At 39.7% G+C, this 27,500-nt stretch overlaps 1 long non-coding RNA gene across 2 annotated transcripts in view; it reads left to right on the forward strand.

Moving 5' to 3' along the window:
* LOC131383542 (uncharacterized) overlaps positions 1–27,500 on the forward strand; it is a 152,815-nt gene that overhangs the window by 114,595 nt on the left and 10,720 nt on the right. Inside the window, exons 1-3 of one of the 2 annotated variants that reach the window (XR_009213688.1) lie at positions 6,770–6,925; positions 7,752–7,955; positions 11,962–12,077. This is a non-coding gene — a long non-coding RNA (uncharacterized LOC131383542). Of the gene's footprint in view, positions 1–6,769; positions 6,926–7,751; positions 7,956–11,961; positions 12,078–27,500 lie in introns of those variants that run through there. The other variant, XR_009213687.1, reaches the window with a different exon arrangement.

The following is a 27,500-nucleotide window of genomic DNA, read 5'->3' on the forward strand; positions in this document are numbered from 1 at the left end:
TGATTATCTCAATAGATGCAGAAAAGGCCTTTGACAAAATTCAACAACCCTTCATGCTAAAAACTCTCAATAAATTAGGTATTGATGGGACGTATCTCAAAATAATAAGAGCTATCTATGACAAACCCACAGCCAATATCATACTGAATGGGCAAAAACTGGAAGCATTCCCTTTGAAAACTGGCACAAGACAGGGATGCCCTCTCTCACCACTCCTATTCAACATAGTGCTGGAATTTCTGGCCAGGGCAATCAGGCAGGAGAAGGAAATAAAGGGTATTCAATTAGGAAAAGAGGAAGTCAAATTGTCCCTGTTTGCAGATGACATGATTGTATATCTAGAAAACCCCCTTGTCTCATCCCAAAATCTCCTTAAGCTGATTAGCAACTTCAGCAAAGTCTCAGGATACAAAATCAATGTACAAAAATCACAAGCATTCTTGTACACCAATCACAGACAAATAGAGAGCCAAATCATGAGTGAACTCCCATTCACAATTGCTTCAAAGAGAATAAAATACCTAGGAATCCAACTTACAAGGGATGTGAAGGACCTCTTCAAGGAGAACTACAAACCACTGCTCAAAGAAATAAAAGAGGATACAAACAAATGGAAGAATATTCCATGCTGATGGGTTGGAAGAATCAATATCGTGAAAATGGCCATACTGCCCAAGGTAATTTATAGATTCAATGCCATCCCCATCAAGCTACCAATGACTTTCTTCACAGAATTGAAAAAAACTACTTTAAAGTCCATATGGAACCAATAAAGAGCCCGCATCGCCAAGTCAATCCTACGCCAAAAGAACAAAGCTGGAGTCATCACGCTACCTGACTTCAAACTATACTACAAAGCTACAGTAACCAAAACAGCTTGGGACTGGTACCACAACAGAGACATAGATCAATGAAACAGAACAGAGTCCTCAGAAATAATGCCGCATATCTACAACTACCTGATCTTTGACAAACATGACAAAAACAAGCAATGGGGAAAGGATTCCCTATTTAATAAACGGTGCTGGGAAAACTGGCTAGCCAGATGTAGAAAGCTGAAACTGGATCCCTTCCTTACACCTTATACAAAAATTAATTCAAGATGGATTAAAGACTTATATGTTCGACCTAAAACCATAAAAACCCTAGAAGAAAACCTAGGCAACACCATTCAGGACATAGGCATGGGCAAGGACTTCATCTCTAAAACACCAAAAGCAATGGCAACTGAAGCCAAAATTGACAAATGGGATCTAATTAAACTAAAGAGCTTCTGCACAGCCAAAGAAACTACCATCAGAGTGAACAGGCAACCTACAGAATGGGAGAAAATTTTTGCAATCTACTCTTCTGACAAAGGGCTAATATCCAGAATCTACTATGAACTCAAACAAATTTACAAGAAAAAGACAAACAACCCCATCAAAAAGTGGGCAAAAGACATGAACAGACACTTCTCAAAAGAAGACATTTATGCAGCCAAAAAACACATGAAAAAATGCTCATCATCACTGACCATCAGAGAAATGCAAATCAAAACCACAATGAGATACCATCTCACACCAGTTAGAATGGCCATCACTAAAAAGTCAGGAAACAACAGGTGCTGGAGAGGATGTGGAGAAATAGGAACACTTTTACACTGTTGGTGGGACTGTAAACTAGTTCAACCATTGTGGAAGTCAGTGTGGCGATTCCTCAGGGATCTAGAACTAGAAATACCATTTGACCCAGCCATCCCATTACTGGGTACATACCCAAAGGACTATAAATCATGCTGCTGTAAAGACACATGCATACGTATGTTTATTGCGGCACTATTCACAATAGCAAAGACTTGGAACCAACCCTAATGTCCAACAGTGATAGACTGGATTAGGAAAATGTGGCACATATACACCATGGAATACTATGCAGCCATAAAAAATGATGAGTTCATGCCCTTTGTAGGGACATGGATGAAACTGGAAAACATCATTCTCTGTAAATTATCGCAAGGACAAAAAAACCAAACACCACATGTTCTCACTCATAGGTGGGAATTGAACAATGAGAACTCATGGACACAGGAAAGGGAACATCACACTCCGGGGAATGTTGTGGGGTGGGGAGAGGGGGGAGGGACAGCATTAGGAGATATACCTAATGCTACATGTCGAGTTAATGGGTGCAGCAAACCATCAGGGCACATGGATACATACGTAACAAACCTGCGCATTGTGCACATGTACCCTAAAACCTAAAGTATAGTAAGAAAATAAAATTAAAAAAGGAATATATACAGGTGGCACATAAGCATATGAAAAGTTGCTCCACATTGTATGTCATCAGGGAAATGCAAACTAAAACAATAATTGCATACTACTATACATCTATTAAAATTGTCAAAATCCAGAACACTGACAACACCAAATATTGGTGAGGATGTGGAGCAAGAGAAACTCTCATTCATTGCTGGTGGGAATGCAAAGTGTTACAGCCACTTCAAAAGCCAGTTTGGTGGTTTCTTACAAAACTAAACTTATTCTTACCATACTATCTAATAGTCACACTCTTTGGTATTTACCCAAAGGAGTTGAAAACTTATATCTGCACAAAAACCTGCACACAGGTGTTTATAGAAGATTTGTTTATAATTGCCAACACTTGGGAATGACCAAGATGTCCTTTAGCAGGTGAATGGATAAATAAACTGTGGTACATCCAACAATGGAATATTACTCAGTGCTAAGAAGAAGTGAACTAACAAGTCATGAAAAGACATGGAGAAAACTTAAATGCATATTATTAAGTAAAAGAAACAAGTCTGGAAAAAGGCGATATATCATATTATTCCAACTACATCACATTCTGTAAAAGGCAAAAGTATGGAGACAATAAAAAGATAAGTGGTTGCCAGGGATTGGCTGGGGGGAGGAGGGAAGAATAGGAGGAGCACAGGGGATTTTAGGGCAGTGAAACTACTCTGTATGGTGAATACATGTCATTTTACATTTGTCCAAACCCACAGAACTGCAACACCAAGAATGAACTCTAATGTAAATGATGGACTTTCTGTGATAATAATGTAACAATATAGGTTCATCAGTTATAGCAAAGGTACTACTCTGATGGGGGATGTTGATGGAAAAGGTTATGTATGTGTGGGGACAGGGGATCTGTGGGAAGTCTTTCTACCTTCTGCTCAATTTTGCGGTAAACCTAAAACTGCTCTAAAAAGTAAAGTCTATTACAATGATTTTTACAAAGTAAAGGGTAACACAAATGTTAATTCTTGTTGTGATTGTTAAAATCTGACAGCCTGCCTGAAAAATAGTTTCCTATGGACAGTGCTTCATGTGCAGCATATTTTCTACTAATATTCATGTTTATAATTCTTCTGCAATTTTATTTAGACTTGGATGGATAGAAGCAAAACATGGCAGCTTTCTCACAGATCCTAGCAGCTGATGGGCAGAGGTTAATTTGTCTGTGCATGGACACATTAGCTTGTCACATCTGCTATTAATTGCAAACAGATATATTAGTCTAATTAAACATTGCAAGGAACTGACCTAAATTGTTCAATGCCTGTTGCTATATTGACTCCACATTAGCACACGTCTGGCTACATGTTTATCCTTGCTATACTGATATGAAGTAGCAGTCTCAACTCTACAGCTAGTAACAGTTCTTGCAGTCATCACTGCTGGTATGTTAACGATGCTTGAAAATAAAAAATAAAACTCATGTGACATAATCATATGAATTTGATGCTGAACTACAGCCATTTCTACCCCATTGCCTTGACCAAGAGCACTTTCAATTACTTACTTTTTGTGGCAGCTGTCTAAGTGAGTTGCAGTCATTCTAATTTTGGACCTCATTATTAGGACAAACAGTTGTGGTACATCAATAGCCCATCAGAATTAATTAAACAGGGAACAGCAACTGAATGTTCATCAGATCATTCTTAAGCAATCGGGGCAGAGGCTATATCTCTCTACTCAGATTTGAGACTGACTTATTTTGTGCTTGTACATGGGACATGTTTAGTGATGACCAGATAGAAAATGTTTCCATGTGGCAAGTATCTAAATAACAGAAGCACAGAAATTGGGTGCAGTTTTGGAATCAATTACCAATGTGCATTTCCTTCTTTAATTTTCATCAGTATTAAATTCCCTATTACAGCTGTATTGGCATATCTTTCTTTCCCTGCATTTGAATGTCTCGCCCCACTTTCCAACTTAGAAGTCCCACTTGGTGCCCACAGTAGTGTCCAACATCTAGGTACTCGGTAAATATTGACTGCATGAAAAAAATCGAGGAAACTGGTTTTTATCTTAGGTATGAAAGAGGCAATCCATTTAAATATAAATTTGTTAGGGAGAATGTGAAGGAATTTTTCAATTACTAAAAGCAAACTTTTAAAAAGATAGGAAAGACAATAGTATTTTTAAAACAAACAAAAAGATTTAGTAAAGTCAAATTTTAGAATGGCGTAAGCAGGTTTTCATCAATCCTTCCAACAGTTGACATATAAGGCTTTGAATTGACATTCATGAATGTCTGAAGGTGAGGGTACACTGTACCTACCATCTTGCCAAATCCTGGTATCCCTATGGAAAACAGTCTTCCTGAGCCTGCAAGAGTACCTGATAAGATGGGGTCCTTGCAGACAGTCTTGCCTGCAAGTACTGGAGAGCTTTGCAGGCAAAGAGCAATTGAATTCTCTATCTCCTTTCACCTTTTTTCCTGTATTATTTAGTATAGTAGCTTGGGCACTTGGAAATAAATGTGCTTTGCATGCTTCTCCTAACAGATTGAACAGTAGGTATGCTGAAAGATTGATGCAATGGGCCCTTTATACTGGAGACTGAGATGCTGCAATATTGCTTTAGGAATTCTGGACTTGACATTATCTCAGCAGCATCCGGTCTCCCCTGCCTTACTCTAAGCTTATTGGCATAACTCTTCACGATTCAAGCAATGGGCTTTCATTTTTATCTTGACAGAGGGATGAGATATAGGAGACTGAATTCAGGAATGGAAACCAATAGCTGTTTAAGAATATCTGCTTTAAAAAAAAAAAAAAATCCCCCTCCGCCACCGCTTTTCCCCCTAAGCTACAATTCTGAAATCAGAAAGACTCTTGTTGAGTATGAATATGGTTTCATCTTTTGTGATGGGAAAATTCACTCATTTTTCATTCAATGAACACAAGAATGGGTGGCCCCAAGATGAACTAGAAATGGTCCTTGCTGTTGAGGAGCTCATAGTCTATAGAGAAGTTGAGGAAGATATCTTGATAGTGAGTAATTAGAGGAAAGAATGTATAAAGCACAAGGAGGGGAGCATTGATTCTCTCCAGGGCAAGAAGAGTCTGTTGGGAAAGCTTCACATAGAAGGTGATACAGGAGCGAGCTATTGAAGAGACCTACTGCCTTTTAATTGGGAATACTTGAGGAGTCAAGGAATATTAGTATCAAATCGTATTTGTTAGTTCAAGTACCTAATAAATATTTATTGATGTCTACTGTATGCTTGGCACCATTCTAGCAATAGGGTTGTCACAGTGAAGAGAAAGACAAAGAAGTCTCTATGTTGTGGACCTTAAATTTTAGTTGAGGAGACAGACAATTAGCAAATAAATATCTGAAGTGTCAGGCAAGGATAAACACTGTAAAGAAGAATAAGAAGCAGAGCAAAGGGTAAAGAACAATGATGATGTTGGCAGCACATTTTGCTTTCTTGTGTTGAGTAGACATGGAAAGCCTGACTAGGACGAGATGATGTTTGGGGAGACAGCTGAAGGAGTACCATGGAGAGTCATGTGGGTGTCTGGGAGAAGATCATTCCAGGTAGAAGTCGACTCTGTCCAGTTTTTCAACATTAGCAAGAATTAAAGAGCTGTGTTTCAGAGAGAGAGAGTGTTTAACAATTCCACAAAGTGGATACTTTAATATCCCCACTTTACAGATGAGAAAAATAACTTGCCAAGTCCTATCAAGAGCCTTGTCCAGGGTAATAGGGGAACTAGGGTGACTTCTCCATGTCTTCGTTTAGGGCTTAGCATTTTTCTTTACAATTGGTACAATCTGATGCTAACTGGTAATTCTATGAGCTTCAGGAATCTAGGCTATACCTGTATTTTCCCCTAAAGTAATGGTTTCCAAGCCTGATTGAACACATTTGCTCCCAATTTTTCAAATTACACATTTAAAAAATATAGATACCAAGACCCCATCTCAGAAATTCTGGTTCAACAGATATGGGGAGAGACCTGGGTATCCAGCTCCTCCAGGTGGAATCTCACCCAGCTCTCCCAGATTTGAGAACCACTGTTTTAAAAGTACTTGTCACACTTTAAGGCACATAAAACTCACCTGGGGCTCTTGTTAAAATGCAGATTTAAATTCAGTAGGTCTTAGGCTGCCGGTGCTCTGTTTCTAATAAGCCAGAGCTGCTGGTCCTTGGCCACAGTCTTAGTAGAAAGATTCTATGCCTCAGTGTCAATAATGGAACTGGGCCAGCTCACTGGGATATGGGCAATGAGAAACAGTTCAAATCCCAGTATAGAGGTATGGAGAAGGGCAGTTCATCTCACCTCTGCTGTCTGTCTAGTGTTCACAGAAGTTCCTCAGAGCCCAGTCCTCTGTTCCCATGAGAGCTGGAGGATCGAGCAGTTCTGAGTGGGGCATGAGCAGTAGTGAGGGAAGCATGTGAAGCTCTTAGTGGGACAAGTTGGGGGTCTCGATGTAAGCATTCTTGGATCATTCTCCTCCCTCTCTACCCAACCAGTATATCTCTGCTGTGAGTTGAAAAAAATCCCACCTGATCCAGGAAATCTTCCTGCCTGCTTCCTACCTGGACCCGCCACTGTCCGTTCACCGTCAGGGCCCTTCATCATGACTACTTTCTCCTTTATTGTTACCTGCTTTGTGTGAGTCATTCTAATTTCTCCAATGAGATTATAAACTCTGAAAGGCTGGGGCACTCACAGGAAGCTGAATTAATGGTAAGAAGCATAGAACCTTGACGTTAGAAAAAGCTCATGAAATTCAATTTCTCTCTTAGGCTGAAGTTATGTCTACAATTCTCAGCAAAGATAATTATCTAGTCCCCTGCTCAAATAGTGCCAATTCTGGAAAGCTCGCTTCTTTATGAATTGCTCAATTAAAAAAACCCAAACTCACAGAATTGAAAGCTGGCTTTTCTCATTTTTTTCATTGGTAGCCAAGAAGATGAGAAATAATGATACATAAAAAATATTTTAAGTGCTTAAAATGCAGTAGGTCCTGTTGTAAATTTTGTGTAGTTTATTTCATTTAATCTTCACAACAATCTTATAAGGCAGATATTATCATTAACACCCCCCACCCCCACACACAGGGAGAGAGAAAGGTCAAGTAAATTGTTCCAAGGGCATATAGCTCTAGAGAGTGGAGAAGCCGAGATTCAAAGCAGACAGCCTGACTACAGAGAATATACTGTCTGAATATGGCATATGGTCATCCTAGAAAATCAATCTGTTTTATCCATTGTTTGCATGTGGAAAGTCAAGGCCACCCAAGGGGAAATTATGTCTTACTTAAGGGAAATCTCTTTTCTACTTCAGTTGTCCCTCATGTGTTGGGTGAGTCAGACTACTCACTAAATGAGACTTTGTGGTCTGAAATGGTGTTGGAAACCCTATGACAGTTCTAGAGTTTTCTAGTTAGGAGTGATGGGAGGTGGAGAAATCCTTGATCTGATCTTTTGTTTTCCAGTTAATTAAAGTTGCATTGATCCTGCAAAATACAAATGGGCTTCCAGTTGGCCAGTACCCAGCTCAGAACAATCCAATGATTACCATCAAACTTTGAATCAAATCCAAATTCCTTATCATAGTCTACAGGACCCTACATGAACTAGACAAGTCTCCAGGTTCATTGACCCAGACATCCATAACATCTGTGGGACCCAGACAAGAGGTAAAAGTTGAAAATCATATATCTAAATATTAAAAATTATAAATTAAGCTAATAAACTGTTAAATATGTTCTATTCTCCTGCTCAGGAAAATGTACCTTTCTAATGACAAAAAACAGAAAAAGCACATGTGAAGCTATGATTTATGGTTTTTATGTAACCGAAGGGCTGCAAAATATCAGATAACTGAATTTAATGATTATTGCACATATCTAGATGTTTAATAAAATTAAAGGATTAAAGTACTTTTCTATATTTCAAGGGTTAGTTTTTTCTAAAATAGTCAATATTGTTTATTACAATTAAAAGGCAAATGCAAATTATAATTGACTATCAAAATTTTAAATGAAATTAGAAAAGAAAGCTGAAATATTATTTAATCTTTTGAAAATTCAAAAATAACAGATACTAGTGAGATAGTGGAGAAAAGAGAACACTTATACACTGCTGGTGGCTGTGTAAATTAATTCAGCCATTGTGGAAAGCACTGTGGTGATTTCTCAAAGAACTTCAAACAGAATTATCATTCAACCCAGCAACCATATTATTGGGTATATACCCAAAGGGATACAAATCATTCGACTGAAAAGACACATGACCATATATGTTCATTGCAGCACTATGCACAATAGCGAAGACATGGAATTAACCTAAATGCCCATCTATGGTAGACTAGATAAAGAAAATGTGGTACATATATACCATGGAATACTATGCAGCTATACAAAGGAATGAGATCATGTCCTTTTGAGCAACATGGATGGAGTTAGAGGCCATTATCCTAGGCAAACCAACAAAGAGACAGAAAACCAAATAGCACATGTTCTCACTTTTAAGTGGGATCTAAACAATGAGAATACATGGACACTATGAGGGGAACAATAGACACTGGGGCCTACTTGAGGGTGGAGGGTGGGAGGAGAGAGATGAACAGAGAAAATATCTATTGGGTACTATACTTATTACCTGGGTGACAAAATAATTTACACACCAAACCTCTGTGACACTCAGTTTACCTATACAACAAAGCTGCAGATGTACCCCTGAACCTAAAAGTTAAAAAAAGAAAACTCAATTAAATATTTTTAATATTTTTATAATGTAAAATATGCACAATTCTAGAGCTTAGTGTTTATCTAGTTGTCTCATACCTATCACATCCAGACCTACATACATACAAACTTGAGATAAATATGTACTGTTTAGTATTGTAAAATGTTCCTCAGCTTCCATATGTAACTGTTACTAATACCACCCTAATTTGTGAACACTGCTAGAGCTGGGAAATGGAACGGAAAGAGAAGCAAGAACATCAACAATCTGAGAAACAATTTTCATTATGCAAAAATCAATTGTATTTATGCTTTCTTAGGATTTGACAAGTTAATTAATTTGTCTCTTTTTTTTTTTTTTAAGCTAAAGTGCTTTCATGTCTCAAACCCTCACTCACTGCATTCCAAAGTTATGTGTCAGCACAACAAACCTCCAACCCTGGCATTCAGACACAGTTGCCTTTTGTTTTGAGCACATAAGTCAAGAGATATGGACAATTCCCTGGAACCTGGAGAGCGTGAGTCATGAGGGCAGCTGTTTAAAAGTGCAGGTTGTGATGTAACCAGAGCAAATCGCCAGCTTCTGTAATGATAGATACCCATGTGCCTGCCATTTGTGTATGTGTGTGTTTGTGATCTACAAGGCTTTTTAAAACAGAGGCCAAAGGCAAGAGCCCCTTTTGCCTGGTGTAAAGGGGACATTGCTCTGGCCTCACTGTTTTTCAGACACATGCAGGAATACCCTGCTTTCAGGCCTTCGTACTTGCTCACTTCATTGTGAAAGCCCTGCCGCCATAACTTTGCATCATTTTGCTCTCTTACTTCATTCAGGTCTCTGCTCAAATATCATCCCTTCCAGATGCCACCATGGCCACTCTATCTAAAATAGCACTCCTTTAAAAATATTGCTCTGTGCATTTATTATTAGCTATTACTAATGTAGAAAAGAGAAACGAAAAGCTCATAAACACTACACAAGACACGTTACAGGGAAAGAGTGACTGAAATGGATTGACAGTATCCTAGGTTCTTGAGGGATGCATTTCTGGGGGAGGTAGACCTCTAATTCCTGGTGGAGGGGAGGGGGTCTAATTTCTGTATTGTATATTTCAAAATAGCTAGAAGAAAGGATTTTGAATGATCTTATCACAAAGAAATGCTGTGTTTGAGGTGATGGATATGATAATTACCCTGATTTGATCATTACACTATGTATAAATATATTCAAACATCACACTGTATCCCATTAATATGTCCAATTATTATGTGTTCACTAAAGGTAAAATAAAACTTAAAAATAAGTAAAATAGTACTCCTGCTTCCATCATTATTACCTTGCCGTGTTTTGCATTTCTTCGTAGCCCTTATTAATCGCTGAAATTACATTATATATCTGTCTCCCTCACCATGTGCAAGTTATCTGAAGAAAGCAACCTTGTCTCTCTTTTCATGGCTTTATCTCTGGTGCCTAGAGATATTATTGAGATATATCTCTGGTGCCTAAGAATATTATTGGGTCCTCAATAATATTTTTATGAATGAATGAATAAATAAGTTTGGAATAACAGTTTCTTATTGCAAGGAGGGAATTATTACATTTTAGCATGAAGGTTTTGGGTAAGGAGAGGGCTATCCTTTGCCCTCTGGGATTGCCTGGGTTCCTGGGCAACAACTGGAACCAGACACACCTCTTTCTCCCTGCAGGATATCTGAGAGCTTTGACTTTTCTCTTGGTAGAATGAAGAACAAAGCAGGTGTGACACTGAGCAAATTAGCAATACTTCTCTTATCCTTACCTGGGAATCTGTAGAGCTGCCTTTCAATTATAGTAGTGCTTTCTCTATTGCAAAAATGAATAGAAACACAATATTAACAAAGACCAAGATGATCTGCCTTCAACTAATACCAATTAACACTTTCCAAGTGACAAGATTAGCAGTGAAGTGGTGGTTTTCATGTTCTAGGGAATAGATACATGAGAGTTTCATTTTCTGTCTCTAGAAGAGACAAACTAGTACATACTAGGCCTCTGCAGAAGGATCTTTGCTCAGGAACCCAAACTACATGTGTCAGATCATTTCATTGGAAGACACACAGAAAATGTAAAAAAGGAGAATAAGCTGGAGCCCTGCCTTTGAGGAGTGAGAGAGTGAAATGTTGTTATTACAGAACTACTTATAAAAGTGAGAGTTAAAGTCTACTCACTGACTTCCATGTTGTAGCAACTGTCCCCAAATTATTCTGTTCCTTTCTAGTCAATACTCTTACGTCTTTGTATCCCTCGAGACCTCTGGGGACCCTGCCTGGAAGTTAAGCAGAGGTAACTACACTATCAAGCCTCCCTGGATGGGAGGTTATTTTATTGCTGAGTGTCTGTAGAAAATTTCCATGTTTCTTTCTGGTTCTACTGTTTTCATTGTGATTTTTTGTTCTGAGTATGTATGAAAAGAAACTGTGTAAAACCCCACTGGATGAAGCTTTCCAGGAACTTGTTTCCAAACGATTGCCTTAGTAAATGTTAATGTAGACAAGTGATTAAAGAAGCATGATCAGAATGATAATTGAATAGTCAAGGATGAACAAATGAAACTGCAAGGATTCATGGGGTGCCTCGTATGTTCTCAGCAATGTATTAAGCACTGTGGGAGTGTACAGAACATTTGTGGTGTTTTGTGTTCAAATAGCATGCATTTCTTCTTCCTAACAGGACCAAGATGTCTCCAGAGTTAAATATATTAATTAAATGCAATTTCAATGGATGTCCCAACGTTTCAAATTGAATAACATGACTTAAAAGAAGATATGGGAAACTTCAACTCCCAGAAAAATGAAGTAGATATATACTTCTCTATTCCTTCCACTAAGTGCAACTGAAAACCATGACACTATATATAAAACAAACATAAGAAGACTCTGAAAGGTGAGAATGGGTTTTCTTTTGCCTCCTTTATTCCAGACTTGTAACTGAAGAAGCCATCAACCAAGAAATTTCCAACAGACCCAGATGGAAAAAGTCCCAACAAAAGCCTGTTTAGCCAAAGGGGCCAGAAAAGAGCAAGATAGCAGGACAAGGTATGTTTAGATAACAACTACTCTATTACCCAAGATTATCCAAACAAACAGAACCCAGAGAATGTATACACAGACACACACACACACACACACACACACACACACACACACACACGTATATATGTATGGTTTTGGCTCATTCAGGGCTGACAAGTTCCATGACCTTCCATTGGCAAGCTTCAGACCCAGGGAAAGTCAGTGTTTCAGTTCAAGTCTAAGATAGCGAAAAAACTATGTCCTACTTTGAAGGCAGTCAGGCAAGAGGAATTTCTATTTACTCCAGAGGGTTAGCTTTTTTTTTTTCTATGTAGGCCTCCAACTGATTGGAGGGGCAGACTCACACCATGGAGGGAAATCTACTTTACGAACTCTACTAATCCAAACGTAACACACCCAGTATGGTATCTGACCAAATCTGTAGATACCTCTTGGCCTAGTGAAGTCAACATATAAAATTAATCATCACAACTGCTTCAGCCAAATGCCACAGAAAAACTGTGGCACCACCCACATCCATACCAGCAAAGGCTAAGTAAGGAGCCTAGACTTCCACCCTTGCCAGTATGTAAGGAAACATCTCAGCCTGTTGGGGCACAGTTCTAAAATGGGTACCTTGTGATAGCTGTTAAGGTCTCAGGGAATGTGAGGAATTAAGTGTGAGCCTCCTCCCTGGGTCAGTGCCACTGTACAATCCCCCAGAAGGTCCCTATGTTAGTTTCAGGTCACATGAAGGTTGAGGGACTCTTTCATAGCTAGGATTGCAGGAGTCCACAGTGAGAATGTGAGCCACTGAGGGCCTCTCACTTACCCTTTCCCTGTACTGGGGAGTCTCCCTCGGCTCCCAGCTGGTCCCAGCTGAGCATGCTGCCTCATTACCTTCTTTTTTGTTTTAGGTATTGCCTGTCACTTTTCTGTTGAATTCCGGTGTTCTCTCTTGGATACTCTATTTGAAGTGTGATTATCTACTCATCTTAGTTCTTCTTACTGGAGGGCGAGAGCATGAAATTTCCCCGATCAGCCATCTTGAAGCAGGGACATAAAAATCTTTGACAAAAATTAGCAAATAGGGCCAGGTGTGGTGGCTCACGCCTATAATCTCAGCACTTTGGGAAGCCAAGGTGGGCAGATCACCTGAGGTCAGGAGTTCGAGACCAGCCTGACCAACATGGTGAAACCCTGTCTCTACTAAAAATATAAAAATTAGCCAGGCATGGTGGCGCATGCCTGTAATCCTAGCTACTCAGGAGGCTGAGGCAGGAGAAGCCCTTGAACCCAGGAGGCGGAGGTTGCAGTGAGCTGAGATTGTGCCATTGCACTCCAGCCTGGGCAACAGAGCGAGACACCATCTCAAAAAAAAAAAAAAAAAAAAAAAGCAAATGGAATTAGACAATATATCAAATAAAGTTTATATTGTGACCTAGTGGAGTTTATTCCGCAGATATAATTCTGGTTCAACTTTTGAAATCAATTATGTAATGTACCATATTAATAGGCTAAAGAAGAAAAATCACATAAGCATATCAATTGATGCAAAAAGTTGATAAAATTCAATACCCATTCATAGTAAAAACGCTTAAGAAAAATAGGAATAAAGGGAAATTTCTCAACTTGACTGAGACGATCTATAAAAACCCTATAGTTAACTTCTACTTAATGGTAAAAGGCTGAATGGTTTTTCCTCTAAAATTGGCAACAAGGAAAGAATGTCTACCCTCACCCCATAGTACTAGAAATTCTAGCCAGGGCAGCAAGGCAAGAAAAGAAAACAAAAGATATATGTATCAGATATTGTTTGGCTCTGTGTCTCCACTCAAATCTCATCTCAAATTGTAACCCCCATGTGTCAAAGGAGGAGCCTGGTGGGAGGTGATTGTATCATGGGGGCAGATTTCACCCTTGCTGTTCTCATGATGATGAGTGAGTTGTAATGAGATCCGGTGGTTTTAAGTGTGGCATTTTCCACCTTGCTCCCTCTCTCTCTCCTGCTCCACCATAGTAAGACCTGCTTGCTTCCCTTTTGCCTTCCACCATGATTATAAGTTTCCTGAGGCCTCCTAGTCATGATTCCAGTTAAGCCTGCAGAACTATGAGTCAATTAAATCTCTTTTTTTCATAAATTACCCAGTCTCAGTTCTTTATAGCACTGTGAGAATAGACTAATATAGTATCAGAAAAGAAGAACTAAATCAGTACTTATTTGCAAATAACATGATTGTCTTAATAGAAAATCCCAAAGAATCTACAGAAAAACCATGTATAACCAAAAGCTTACATGAGTTTAGATAGGTCACAGAATATAGTATAAATATACAAAAGTTAACTGTATTTCTAGGTACTGGCAATGAGCACATGGATACTGAAATTAAAATAATTATGAAATTACTGAAATTAAAAGTGACACCATTTAGAGTCACTTAAAAATTAGATACTTAGACATAATTCTAACAAAATATGTAAAGAACTTGTGTGCTGAAAAATATAAAACATTGATGAAAGATATTAAAGAAGATACAAGTTTGTGAAGAGACATGTCATATTCATGGATTGGAAAATTCAACATAGTAAAGGTGTTGGTCCTCCACAGTTGATAACAGGCTTAACCTAAGATTTTTTCTAAATGTGGGAAAGATTATTCTAAAACACATATGAAAAGATAAAGAAACGGGGGGGTGGAGCCAAGTTGGCCGAATAGGAACAACTCCAGTCTACAGCTCCCAGCCTGAGCGACACAGAAGACGGGCGATTTCTGCATTTCTGTTTGAGGTACCGGTTTCATCTCACTAGGGAGTGCCAAACAGTGGGTGCAGGACAGTCGGTGAAGTGCACTGTGCGCAAGCTGAAGCAAGGCGAGGCATTGCCTCACTCGGGAAGCGCAAGGGGTCAGGGAGTTCCCTTTCCTAGTCAAAGAAAGGGGTAACAGATGGCACCTGGAAAATCGGGTCAGTCCCACCCTAATACTGCGCTTTTCCAACGGGCCTGGAAAACGACATAGTAGGAGATTGTGTCCCACACCTGGCTCGGAGGGTCCTATGCCCACGGAGTCTCGCTGATTGCTAGCACAGCAGTCTGAGATCAAACTGCAAGGCGGCAGTGAGGCTGGGGGAGGGGCGCCCGCCATTGCCCAGGCTTGCTTAGGTAAACAAAGCAGCCAGGTAGCTCGAACTCAGTGGAGCCCACCACAGCTCAAGGAGCCTCTGTAGGCTCCACCTCTGGGGGCAGGACACAGAGAACCAAAAATTCAGCAGGAACCTCTGCAGACTTAAATGTCCCTGTCTGACTGACAGCTTTGAGGAGAGTAGTGGTTCTCCCAGCATGCAGCTGGAGATCTGAGAATGGACAGACTGCCTCCTAAAGTGGGTCCCTGACCCCTGAGCAGCCTAACTGGGAGGCACCCCCCAGTAGGGACAGACTGACACTTCACTCGGCCAGGTACTCATCTGAGACAAAACTTCCAGAGGAACTATCAGCTGAATTTGTGGTCTCACGAAAATCCACTGTTCTGCAGCCACCGCTGCTGACACCCAGCCAAACAGGGTCTGGAGTGGACCTCCAGTAAACTCCAACAGACCTGCAGCTGAGGGTCCTGTCTGGTAGAAGGAAAACTAACAAACAGAAAGGACATCCACACCAAAAACCCATCTGTACATCACCATCATCAAAGACCAAAAGTAGATAAAACCACAAAGATGGGGAAAAAACAGAGCAGAAAAACTGGAAACACTAAAAAGCAGAGGACCTCTCCTCCTCCAAAGGAACACAGTTCCTCACCAGCAATGGAACAAAGCTGGACGGAGGAGGACTTGACATGTTGAGAGAAGAAGGCTTCAGACGATCAAACTACTCTGAGCTATGAGAGGAAATTCAAAACAATAGCAAAGAAGTTAAAAACTTTGAAAAAAAAATAGACGAATGGATAACTAGAATAACCAATGGAGAGAAGGGCTTAAAGGAGCTGATGGAGCTGGAAGCCAAGTATTGAGAACTACATGAAGATTGCAGACGCCTCGGTAGCAGATGGGATCAACTGGAAGAAAGGGTATCAGCGATGGAAGATGAAATGAATGAAATGAAGCGAGAAGGGAAGTTTAGAGAAAAAAGAATAAAAAGAAATGAACAAAGCCTCCAAGAAATTTGGGACTATGTGAAAAGACCAAACCTATGTCTGATTGGTGTACCTGAAAATGACGGGGAGAATGGAACCAGGTTGGAAAACACTCTGCAAGATATTATCCAGGAGAACTTCCCCAATCTAGCAAGGCAGGCCAACATTCAGATTCAGGAAATACAGAGAACGCCACAAAGATACTCCTCCAGAAGAGCAACTCCAAGACACATAATTGTCGGATTCACCAAAGTTGAAATGAAGGAAAAAATGTTAAGGGCGGCCAGAGAGAAAGGTCGGGTTACCCACAAAGGGAAGCCCATCAGACTAACAGCTGATCTCTCGGCAGAAACTCTATAAGCCAGAAGAGAGTGGGGTCCGATATTCAACATTCTTAAAGAAAAGAATTTTCAACCCAGAATTTCATATCCAGCCAAACTAAGCTTCATAAGTGAAGGAGAAATAAAATCCTTTACAGACAAGCAAACGCTGAGTGATTTTGTCACCACCAGGCCTGCCCTAAAAGAGCTCCTGAAGGAAGCACTAAACATGGAAAGGAACAACCGGTACCAGCCACTGCAAAAACATGCAAAATTGTAAAGACCATCAAGGCTAGGAAGAAACTGCATCAACTAACGAGCAAAATAACCAGCTAACATCATAATGACAGGATCAAATTCACACATAACAATATTAACCTTAAATGTAAATGGGCTAAATGCTCCAATTAAAAGACACAGACTGGCAAACTGGATAAGGAGTCAGGACCCATCAGTGTGCTGTATTCAGGAAACCCATCTCACGTGCAGAGACACACATAGACTCAAAATAAAGGGATGGTGGAAGATCTGTCAAGCAAATGGAAAACAAAAAAAGGCAGGGGTTGCAATCCTAGTCCCTGATAAAATAGACTTTAAACCAACAAAGATCAAAAGAGACAAGGCCATTACATAATGATAAAGGGATCAATTCAACAAGAAGAGCTAACTATCCTAAATATATATGCACCCAACACAGCAGCACCCAGATTCATAAAGCAAGTCCTGAGTGACCTACAAAGGGACTTAAACTCCCAAACAATAATAATGGGAGATTTTAACACCCCACTGTCAACATTAGACAGATCAACGAGACAGAAAGTTAACAAGGATACCCAGGAATTAAACTCAGCTCTGCACAAAGTGGACCTAATAGACATCTACAGAACTCTCCACCCCAAATCAACAGAATATACATTTTTTTCAGCACCACACCACACCTATTCCAAAATTGACCACATAGTTGGAAGTAAAGCTCTCCTCAGCAAATGTAAAAGAACAGAAATTATAACAAACTGTCTCTCAGACCACAGTGCAATCAAACTAGAACTCAGGATTAAGAAACTCACTCAAAACCGCTCAACTACATGGAAACTGAACAACCTGCTCCTGAATGACTATTGGGTACATAATGAAATGAAGGCAGAAATAAAGATGTTCTTTGAAACCAAGGAGAACAAAGACACAACATACCAGAATCTCTGGGACACATTCAAAGCAGTGTGTAGAGGGAAATTTATAGCACTAAATGCCCACAAGAGAAAGCAGGAAAGATCCAAAATCGACACCCTGACATCACAAATTAAAAGAACTAGAAAAGCAAGAGCAAACACATTAGAAAGCTAGCAGAAGGCTAGAAATAACTAAAATCAGAGCAGAACTGAAGGAAATAGAGACACAAAAAACCCTTCAAAAAATTAATGAATCCAGGAGCTGGTTTTTTGAAAAGATCAACAAAATCGATAGACCGCTAGCAAGACTAATAAAGAAGAAAAGAGAGAAGAATCAAAGAGACGCAATAAAAAATGAAAAAGGGGATATCACCACCGATCCCACAGAAATACAATCTACCATCAGAGAATACTACAAACACCTCTATGCAAATGAACTAGAAAATCTAGAAGAAATGGATAAATTCCCTGACAAATACACCCTCCCAAGACTAAACCAGGAAGAAGTTGAATCTCTGAATAGACCAATAACAGATTCTGAAATTGTGGCAATAATCAATAGCTTACCAACCAAAAAGAGTCCAGGACCTGATGGATTCACAGCCGAATTCTACCAGAGGTACAAGGAGGAACTGGTACCATTCCTTCTGAAACTATTCCAATCGATAGAAAAAGAGGGAATCCTCCCTAACACATTTTATGAAGCCAGCATTGTCCTGATACCAAAGCCTGGCAGAGACATAACCAAAAAAGAGAATTTCAGACCAATATCCTTGATGAACATTGATGCAAATATCCTCAATAAAATACTGGCAAACCAAATCCAGCAGCACATCAAAAAGCTTATACACCATGATCAAGTGGGCTTCATCCCTGGGATGCAAGGCTGGTTCAACATATGCAAATCAATAAATGTAATCCAACATATAAACAGAACCAAAGACAAAAACCACGTGATTATCTCAATAGATGCAGAAAAGGCCTTTGACAAAATTCAACAACCCTTCATGCTAAAAACTCTCAATAAATTAGGTGTTGATGGGACATATCTCAAAATAATAAGAGCTATCTATGACAAACCCACAGCCAATATCATACTGAATGGACAAAAACTGGAAGCATTCCCTTTGAAAACTGGCACAAGACAGGGATGCCCTCTCTCACCGCTCCTATTCAACATAGTGCTGGAAGTTCTGGCCAGGGCAATCAGGCAGGAGAAGGAAATAAAGGGCATTCAATTAGGAAAAGAGGAAGTCAAATTGTCCCTGTTTGCAGATGACATGATTGTATATCTAGAAAACCCCACTGTCTCAGCCCAAAATCTCCTTAAGCTGATTAGCAACTTCAGCAAAGTCTCAGGATACAAAATCAATGTACAAAAATCACAAGCATTCTTGTACACCAATCACAGACAAACAGAGAGCCAAATCATGAGTGAACTCCCATTCACAATTACTTCAAAGAGAATAAAATACCTAGGAATCCAACTTACAAGGGATGTGAAGGACCTCTTCAAGGAGAACTACAAACCACTGCTCAATGAAATAAAAGAGGATACAAACAAATGGAAGAACATTCCATGCTCATGGGTTGGAAGAATCAATATCGTGAAAATGGCCATACTGTCCAAGGTAATTTATAGATTCAATGCCATCCCCATCAAGCTACCAATGACTTTCTTCACAGAATTGGAAAAAACTACTTTAAAGTTCATATGGAACCAAAAAAGAGCCCGCATCGCCAAGTCAATCCTAAGCCAAAAGAACAAAGCTGGAGGCATCACGCTACCTGACTTCAAACTATACCACAAGGGTACAGTAACCAAAACAGCATGGTACTGGTACCACAACAGAGACATAGATCAATGGAACAGAACAGAGTCCTCAGAAATGATGCCGCATATCTACAACTATCTGATCTTTGACAAACCTGACAAAAACAAGAAATGGGGAACGGCTTCCCTATTTAATAAATGGTGCTGGGAAAACTGGCTAGCCAGATGTAGAAAGCTGAAACTGGATCCCTTCCTTACACCTTATACAAAAATTAATTCAAGATGGATTAAAGACTTTAATATATGACCTAAAACCATTAAAATAATACAAGAAAACCTAGGCAATACCATTCAGGACATAGGCGTGGGCAAGGACTTCATGTCTAAAACACCAAAAGCAATGGCAACAAAAGCCAAAATTGACAAATGGGATCTAATTAAACTAAAGAGCTTCTGCACAGCCAAAGAAACTACCATCAGAGTGAACAGGCAACCTACAGAATGGGAGAAAATTTTTGCAACCTACGCAACTGACAAAGGGCTAATATCCAGAATCTACAATGAACTCAAACAAATTTACAAGAAAAAAACAAACAACCCCATCAAAAAGTGGGCGAAGGACATGAACAGACACTTCTCAAAAGAAGACATTTATGCAGCCAAAAAACGCATGAAAAAATGCTCATCATCACTGGCCATCAGAGAAATGCAAATCAAAACCACAGTGAGATACCATCTCACACCAGTTAGAATGGCCATCATTAAAAAGTGAGGAAACAACAGGTGCTGGAGAGGATGTGGAGAAATAGGAACACTTTTACACTGTTGGTGGGACTGTAAACTAGTTCAACCATTGTGGAAGTCAGTGTGGCGATTCCTCAGGGATCTCGAACTAGAAATACCATTTGACCCAGCCATCCCATTACTGGGTATATACCCAAAGGACTATAAATCATGCTGCTATAAAGACACATGCACACGTATGTTTATTGCGGCACTATTCACAATAGGAAAGAGTTGGAACCAACCCAAATGTCCAACAACGATAGACTGGATTAAGAAAATGTGGCACATATACACCATGGAATACCATGCAGCCATAAAAAATAATGAGTTCATGTCCTTTGTAGGGACATGGATGAAACTGGACAACATCATTCTCAGTAAACTATCGCAAGGACAAAAAACCAAACACCGCATGTTCTCACTGATAGGTGGGAATTGAACAATGAGAACTCATGGACACGGGAAGGGGAACATCACACTCGGGGGACAGTTGTGGGGTGGGGGGAGGGGGGAGGGACAGCATTAGGAGATGTACCTAATGCTAAATGACGAGTTAATGGGTGCAGCAAAACAACATGGCACATGGATACATATGTAACAAACCTGCACATTGTGCACATGTACCCTAAAACCTAAAGTATAATAATAAAAAATAAAAAAAAGAAAAGATAAAGAAACCAGAATTGGTAAAACAAAATTGAAAATAAAGAGTAAAGTGGGAGAAATCAGCCTACATGATTTCAAGACTTATTATACAGCTGCAGTAATCAAGTCTGTGTGATATTTAGGCAGAGGGCTAGACCTGGAGATTAATTAATACAGAATAGAGAAACCAGAAATAAATAACCCAAACCAATATGCCCAACTGATGTTTGACAGAGGTCCCAAAACAATTTAATGGAGGAAGATGGCTTTTTCAACTATGTTGCTGAACAAAGTGGACAAAATATATGAACAAAAGATATGCACATATATGTCACTGAAGAAGATATGTCTATGCAAAACAGCAAATGAAAAGATGTTAAATATCATTGCCATTTGGGAACTGCAAATTAAAACCATAATAAGATATTACTACACATCTAACCAAATGGCTGCAACAAAAAATAGTGACAACACAAATGCTGGCAAGAATGGAGAGAAACTGAGTCACTCATATATTGCTGGTGTGCATGTAAACTGGTATAGGCATTCTGGAATACAGTTTGCTCATTTCTTATAAAGCTATACATGCAACTAGCATATAACCTAGGAATTACACTCTTGAGCGTTTATTCTAGAGAAATGGAAACATACATTCACAAAGAAACCTGTATGTAAATGTTGATATCAGCTTTATGTGTAATATCCTGTAAATGAGAATGATCCAGATGTTTTTCAACAATGAATGACTAAACAAATTTTGGTACACTGAAACCATGAAATACTACTTATCAATTTAAAAGAATGAACCATTGATTTAGGCAACGGCTTGGATAAATCTTAACGGAGTTAAGCTGAATGAAAAAGTCCATCTCAAAAGGTTATACACTGCATGATTCCATTTATATAACATTCTTGAAATGACAAAATTATATAAATTTAGAACATATGAGTGGTTAAGGAGCGGATGAGGGCAGGAGAGAAGTGGATGTGACTATAATAGAGCAACACAAGCATTCCTTGTGAGGAAGGACATGTTCTATATCTTGACTGTATCAATGTCAGTATGCTGACTGTGATATTGCACTACAGTTTTTCAGCGTGTTACCATGGGAAACACACTCTCTTTAATGACCTTGTTTCCCTGCCTATTAACATTGTGCCAACATTCACCATTACTACCTTCTTCTGTTGAGTTTTGCATAAGTTTTGATTAGAATGGTTTTGCAATGATGCTGAGAAATTGCCTTTTTTTCCTAACTTTGATAGATGCTCATTGCAAAGTAGATATGATTATTTTCCATTTTACAGATGAGGAAACTTAGAGATGTTAAGTAATTTGTCCAGAGTATCGGAGGTTTTTGCTGGCAGACTTAGGACTTCTGAGTTCAAAGTGCACACTCTTCCTTCTGCAACAAGTGGCACAGTATCTTACGCAACAGTCCTTGAGGGCCTCCCTTCCTGAGGAACAGCAAGGCCTAAGTGCTCTGCAAACATGTGCTGCCCAGTGAGGAGGAGCTAAATCTGTCTCAAGCAGGGGCATTGTGTCTTTTTTTTAGCTTTATACCTATTTTTAAGTTGCCAGCTTTTTGCTAGGCACAGTTTGAGGTCCCAATTAATAATAGGTCTGGTTTAATAACAATAGTAATAATGACCTCTATTTATTTATTTTATTTTGTGGCAGGAAGAGAATCAAGCACTTTTCGTGAAGTAACTAACTTAATTTTCACAATAGTCCTATGAAGTAGGTATTTCTATTACCCTTACAGGTAAGAAAATGGAAGCACAGAGAGTTTAGGTAACTTACCTAAAACCACACAGCTAGGAAGTGATAGAACTGGAATTGAAATCTGGCAGAATGACTCCAGAGTTTTTCATCTTAACCATACCATACAGACCCATCATCAAGAAAATCAAAGGAAACAGGAGATAGCCAAGTAAACAGACAAATGCCATGCAGAGTAGTAAGGACCATGATTGAGGCATACACAAGGCACTGTGGAGTTTGGAGAAAAGCAAGACCTAGGGAGAAAGTGAAGAGAATTGCCCCACGAAGAATGCAGAGAATAGAAGATAGACCTAGGCAGTATTAGCATTCATATTTTATAGGTGAAGAAAGAGAGGCACAGAGAGATTAAGTCATTTGTCCATTTGTAGCTGGTAAGGTGGTAGAACAAGGGTTTGAACTCAGGCAGTCTGGCACCAGATTCTGTGCTCTTAGTCCCTGTATTGTGATGAGAGTAAGACAGTGAGCTAAATTTCGAGCATCTCAAATTTTAGACGACTGTGGAGACATCAAACAGCAATTTTCTGTAGGCAGTTGGGCACATAATCCTGGAGTTCAGGATGGAGATCCAAATTCCTCTGCCAGCTCAAACTGGCACAACGATCTTCTGCAACAAGACAGCCATGAGCAGGCACTTCCTGCATGGTCATTTTAGGGCACCATGTCCTCGATATCCCAAGCATATTAGAAGCATGAACTTCAACAATTGATTTTTAACTAGATGCTTAATGAAATTTTAATAAGCACTGGCTGAAACCATTGGGCATCAATTGAGGGGAGAGACTGTGCTTATAAAAAATGACTCATCACCTTAGATTCTTTCTGGAATAAGGCAGTGGGATGATTGGGTAGATAAAATACATCTAGGACTCTTGCTTGTCATATGATTCTGGATACAACAAGGAGATAAGCCCTGATATGGAAAAAGGTTGGCAGAATTAGTGAGAAAAAGCTAGCCTCAAGGTGTAGGAAATAACCAAATTAAATGGGCTGCTTGCAGGCACAAGTCTACTGTGGGCTAATTTGTTTCCTGCAAAAAGAAAAAAAAAAAACCCTCAACTCATTTTCGTCCTCTTAAATTTTAAACAGACACTGTGTAATTGCACTTCCCTTCTCTTAAGACTGTTCTGCTTGGGCAAGAGGAGAGTGGAGGGTAAGAGGGAGGGAGGGAGAGAGAGAGAGGGAGGGAGGGAGAGAGAGAGAGGGAGAGAGAGAGAGAGAGAGAGAGAGAGAGAGAGAGAGAGAGAGAGAGAGAAACACGTACATAAGCCCTGGGCTCCATCTTGTTGCTTATCAGGGATGCTAATAACATCCCACCTGCCAGTACAACCAGGAGATGGGTATGTTTCATCTAAGAATCTTCTCTTTGAAATATCAGTGCTTACTCTTTTTCTGAGGAAAATTCCAACTTCAATTTTCTTTCATCTCTGATTCTGTATGAGAAGCTATAGTTTAACTGCACTTAGTTGATCAGTTGATTAAACATTGACCTCATTTGCTGGCTCAACCCAGACAGGATATAGAGCAAGCATGAAGCCTCTTTTTCCAGGCCACAGGCTCATGTTTTCTCCATCCCTGCAGGACATTTAGTCATTCACCACATCTTTGCAGGCAGCATATTATAGGCCAGTCACTGTGTTAGTGCTGGGGAAATGACAAAGAAGAAAAGCTCACAATCTATCGAGGAAGACAGGTCCACAGGCTGTTGCAGTGCCGTGTGGAAAGTACTGCAATGAGAGTAACCATAGGGTTCCATGAAGAGACATATAGGGGCATACAACCAAGATTTGGAGTGTCAGGGAAAGCTTCCTGCAGGCAGGAGTGATAATGAGGCAGAGACCTGAAAGCTAAGCAGAAGTTAGTCAGGCTGAGGGGGTAAGAGGAAAGGTACAGGGCTCTAGTCTATGAAAACAGCATGTGCTAAAGTCTTGAGGCTAGAAAAGGGAAGGCCCGGAGGTCATACATGGCTTAATGTGCCTAGAAAGTGTGTGTAGGGAAGAAGGAAAAAGGAGACTAGGTGGTAAGATAGATGCGGCAGGAGAGGTAAACAGAAGGGTTTTGGAGGACAGGCCCTATCATAAGCCTAAGGAGTTTGCTTTTTACTCTGATTGAAATAGGAACCATTAAAATGTTTTGAGCAAGGGAATGACAAGATCAGTTGTGCATTGTAGAAATACTGTATTGGTGTGGATAATGACTTAGAGCAAGTTTGTCCCACCTGGGGCCTCTGGGCCGCATGTGGCCTGGGACAGCTTCGAATGTGGCCCAAAACAAATGTATAAACTTTCTTAAAACATTACAAGATTTTTTTTTTTTTGCAATTCTTAAAGCTCATCAGCTACTATCAGTGTTAGTGTATTTTATGTTTGGCCCAAGACAATTCTTCTTCTTCCAGTGTGGCCCAGGGAAGCCAAAAGATTGGATACCCCTGACTTAGAGGGTGTAAGACTAGAGAAGTGTCATTGGGATGTTGCAGTGGTAATATAGATATGAGAAGACATTAGCCTGAAATAACAAAATAGCTTGGTAATGAATTGCTTTGGGGAATTAGAAACAGGGAGAAACCAAGGGTCAAGGATGGAACCATGGTATAGTGAGGCTGTGAAGAAGGCTCACTGTTCCCTCCCCTGAAGATGTCTGTAGGCCACACTTCTTTTGTTTGCTGCTTGCAGAACTTTCAGCAACTCTTGGAAAAACAGAATGTGTAATCTATTTGTTTCCCATTCCCTCACTCCATGCTACTGTGACTCATTCAGCCAATTCATTGTCTATAGTTTATGCCTTTGAGAAGCTTGCAGACAATTAAACAAGTGATTAGAAAACCATACCAGATTACATCAGCATTTTAGGGCAGAAGCATGGAGAATCTAAAGGGTTTGCATGCTCTGAAACTTACTTTGGCTTCCATGTTCAGAAGAAAGGTAGACAAAAATACCTTAATGCAAAATGAAACGTTCCTGATGGTTGAATTCACATTTGTATGACAGAATCACAAAACATCTTGCTGACAAATTTTCCTAGGAGTTCTAGATACACATTCCCAATTTCTTTCTAAAAATCTTGATATTATGTTCTTTAGAAACATCAAACTTAGCATTTCCAAAAACATCTTATGAACTTTTCTTCTGTATTCCCATTCTTGGTGAATAGGGTTACTATCTATTGTCACTCAAGTTAAAACCTTCAAAGACAACCATAATCTCTGCTCCTTCACTGTGCAGGTCCCTTCTCAATTCCAAATTGGGCAGGAAGACTTGCCAAGTGAATATATGAAATATATATTACTATCCCCACTGCCCTAGTTCAGACTGGCACAAATTTTTCCCTGAACATTCCACAGTTGTAGAATGGTCTCTCAGAGTCTGCTTCATTTCTTACACTCTCATCACAGTACTTCTTCAGTAAGCAGCGTACATTATGTCATAACTGAAAACCACACCCAAAGCATAAAGTCTCCACACCCAAAATATAAAGTCAAAACTTTTTAACAAGGTTCTTCACAGTCAGACCCCTAATTATGTTTATAGTCTCTCTCCGCCTGGACTGTGAGCTCCCCTAGGGCAGAGGCTATGCTTTACTCATCTTTGTAGACCGAATGTCTAGCATAGTGCATAACACATAATACTTGCTCAATAAATGTTTGCTGAAAGAATAGGGATAGAAATGTGGCACCTTCCCATATATGTATTTACTTCCTTTCAAGTTAAAATAGTCCGTGGTGTGTTTTGTTGAGGCAACATGACTGCAGCACAATCAACTATGGCTTTGCTGATCCCGTGTATCATCATCCTCATCATCCTCATCCCCACAATTGCAGCAAACATCCAGTTGTGCACTTACTGCTGATTATGAATAAATGTATAGAACAGGAAAAAATGTAGCTCACCTTCAGACAGAAGGTTGCACTCACATCCTTAGCAGTTATAAACAAGGCTTAAAAACAGGACTGGGTTTACACGAATGATTCGTTTTTAGACTGAGGGCTATATGATTGCTTTGGTAGTAGTGGTCCCTAATGGAGCTATGTTAATTGGCATCTGGGTTAGAAAAGAAAAATTAATATGGCCCTCAGAGGCAAGAACTGGGGCTCTTCTACATTTAGTGGAATCTTTCTTTTTTTTTTTTGAGACGGAGTCTCGCTCTGTCTCCCAGGCTGGAGTGCAGTGGCGCAATCTCGGCTCACTGCAAGCTCCGCCTCCCGGGTTCACGCCATTCTCCTGCCTCACCCTCCCCAGTAGCTGGGACTACAGGCGCCCGCCACAACGCCCGGCTAATTTTTTGTATTTTTAGTAGAGACAGGGTTTCACCGTGGTCTCGATCTCCTGACCTCGTGATCCGCCCACCTCGGCCTCCCAAAGTGCTGGGATTACAAGCATGAGCCACTGCGCCCCCGGCCTTAGTGGAATCTTTCAGAGCCTCTTTAGAGGGGCGCACACCCTAGAGAGGATGATGAAGACAAAAATTTTGAATGTTGGAAAAAAATTGTGTTTGAAGAATAAATTATATAGAGTGTGTGTGTGTGTGTGTGTGTGTGTGTGTGTGTGTGTTTGTGAGGGAAAGACAGAATGGGAAAGGGTCAGTGAGGGATGTACCAAGTTACAGTATCTTTTTTCTCCCATTATAAAAGAAATATATGTTCATGTTAGATATCTTGAAATAAATAAAAGAAATTTATTTTAGATATCTTAAAACAAATTTAAAGAAAAAAATCAATAGTAATCCCAACATTCAGAATGACAAGTGTTAATGTTTTGGATTATTAACTTCCAGTCTTTTTGTATGGTTGTATAACTAGGATAACACACTGTCAAAGACCACAAGCCTCTGTCATCTAATAGACGTAG

The sequence above is a fragment of the Hylobates moloch genome, unplaced genomic scaffold (assembly GCF_009828535.3).
Source record: "Hylobates moloch isolate HMO894 unplaced genomic scaffold, HMol_V3 SCAFFOLD_5, whole genome shotgun sequence".
Taxonomy (NCBI): domain Eukaryota; kingdom Metazoa; phylum Chordata; class Mammalia; order Primates; family Hylobatidae; genus Hylobates; species Hylobates moloch.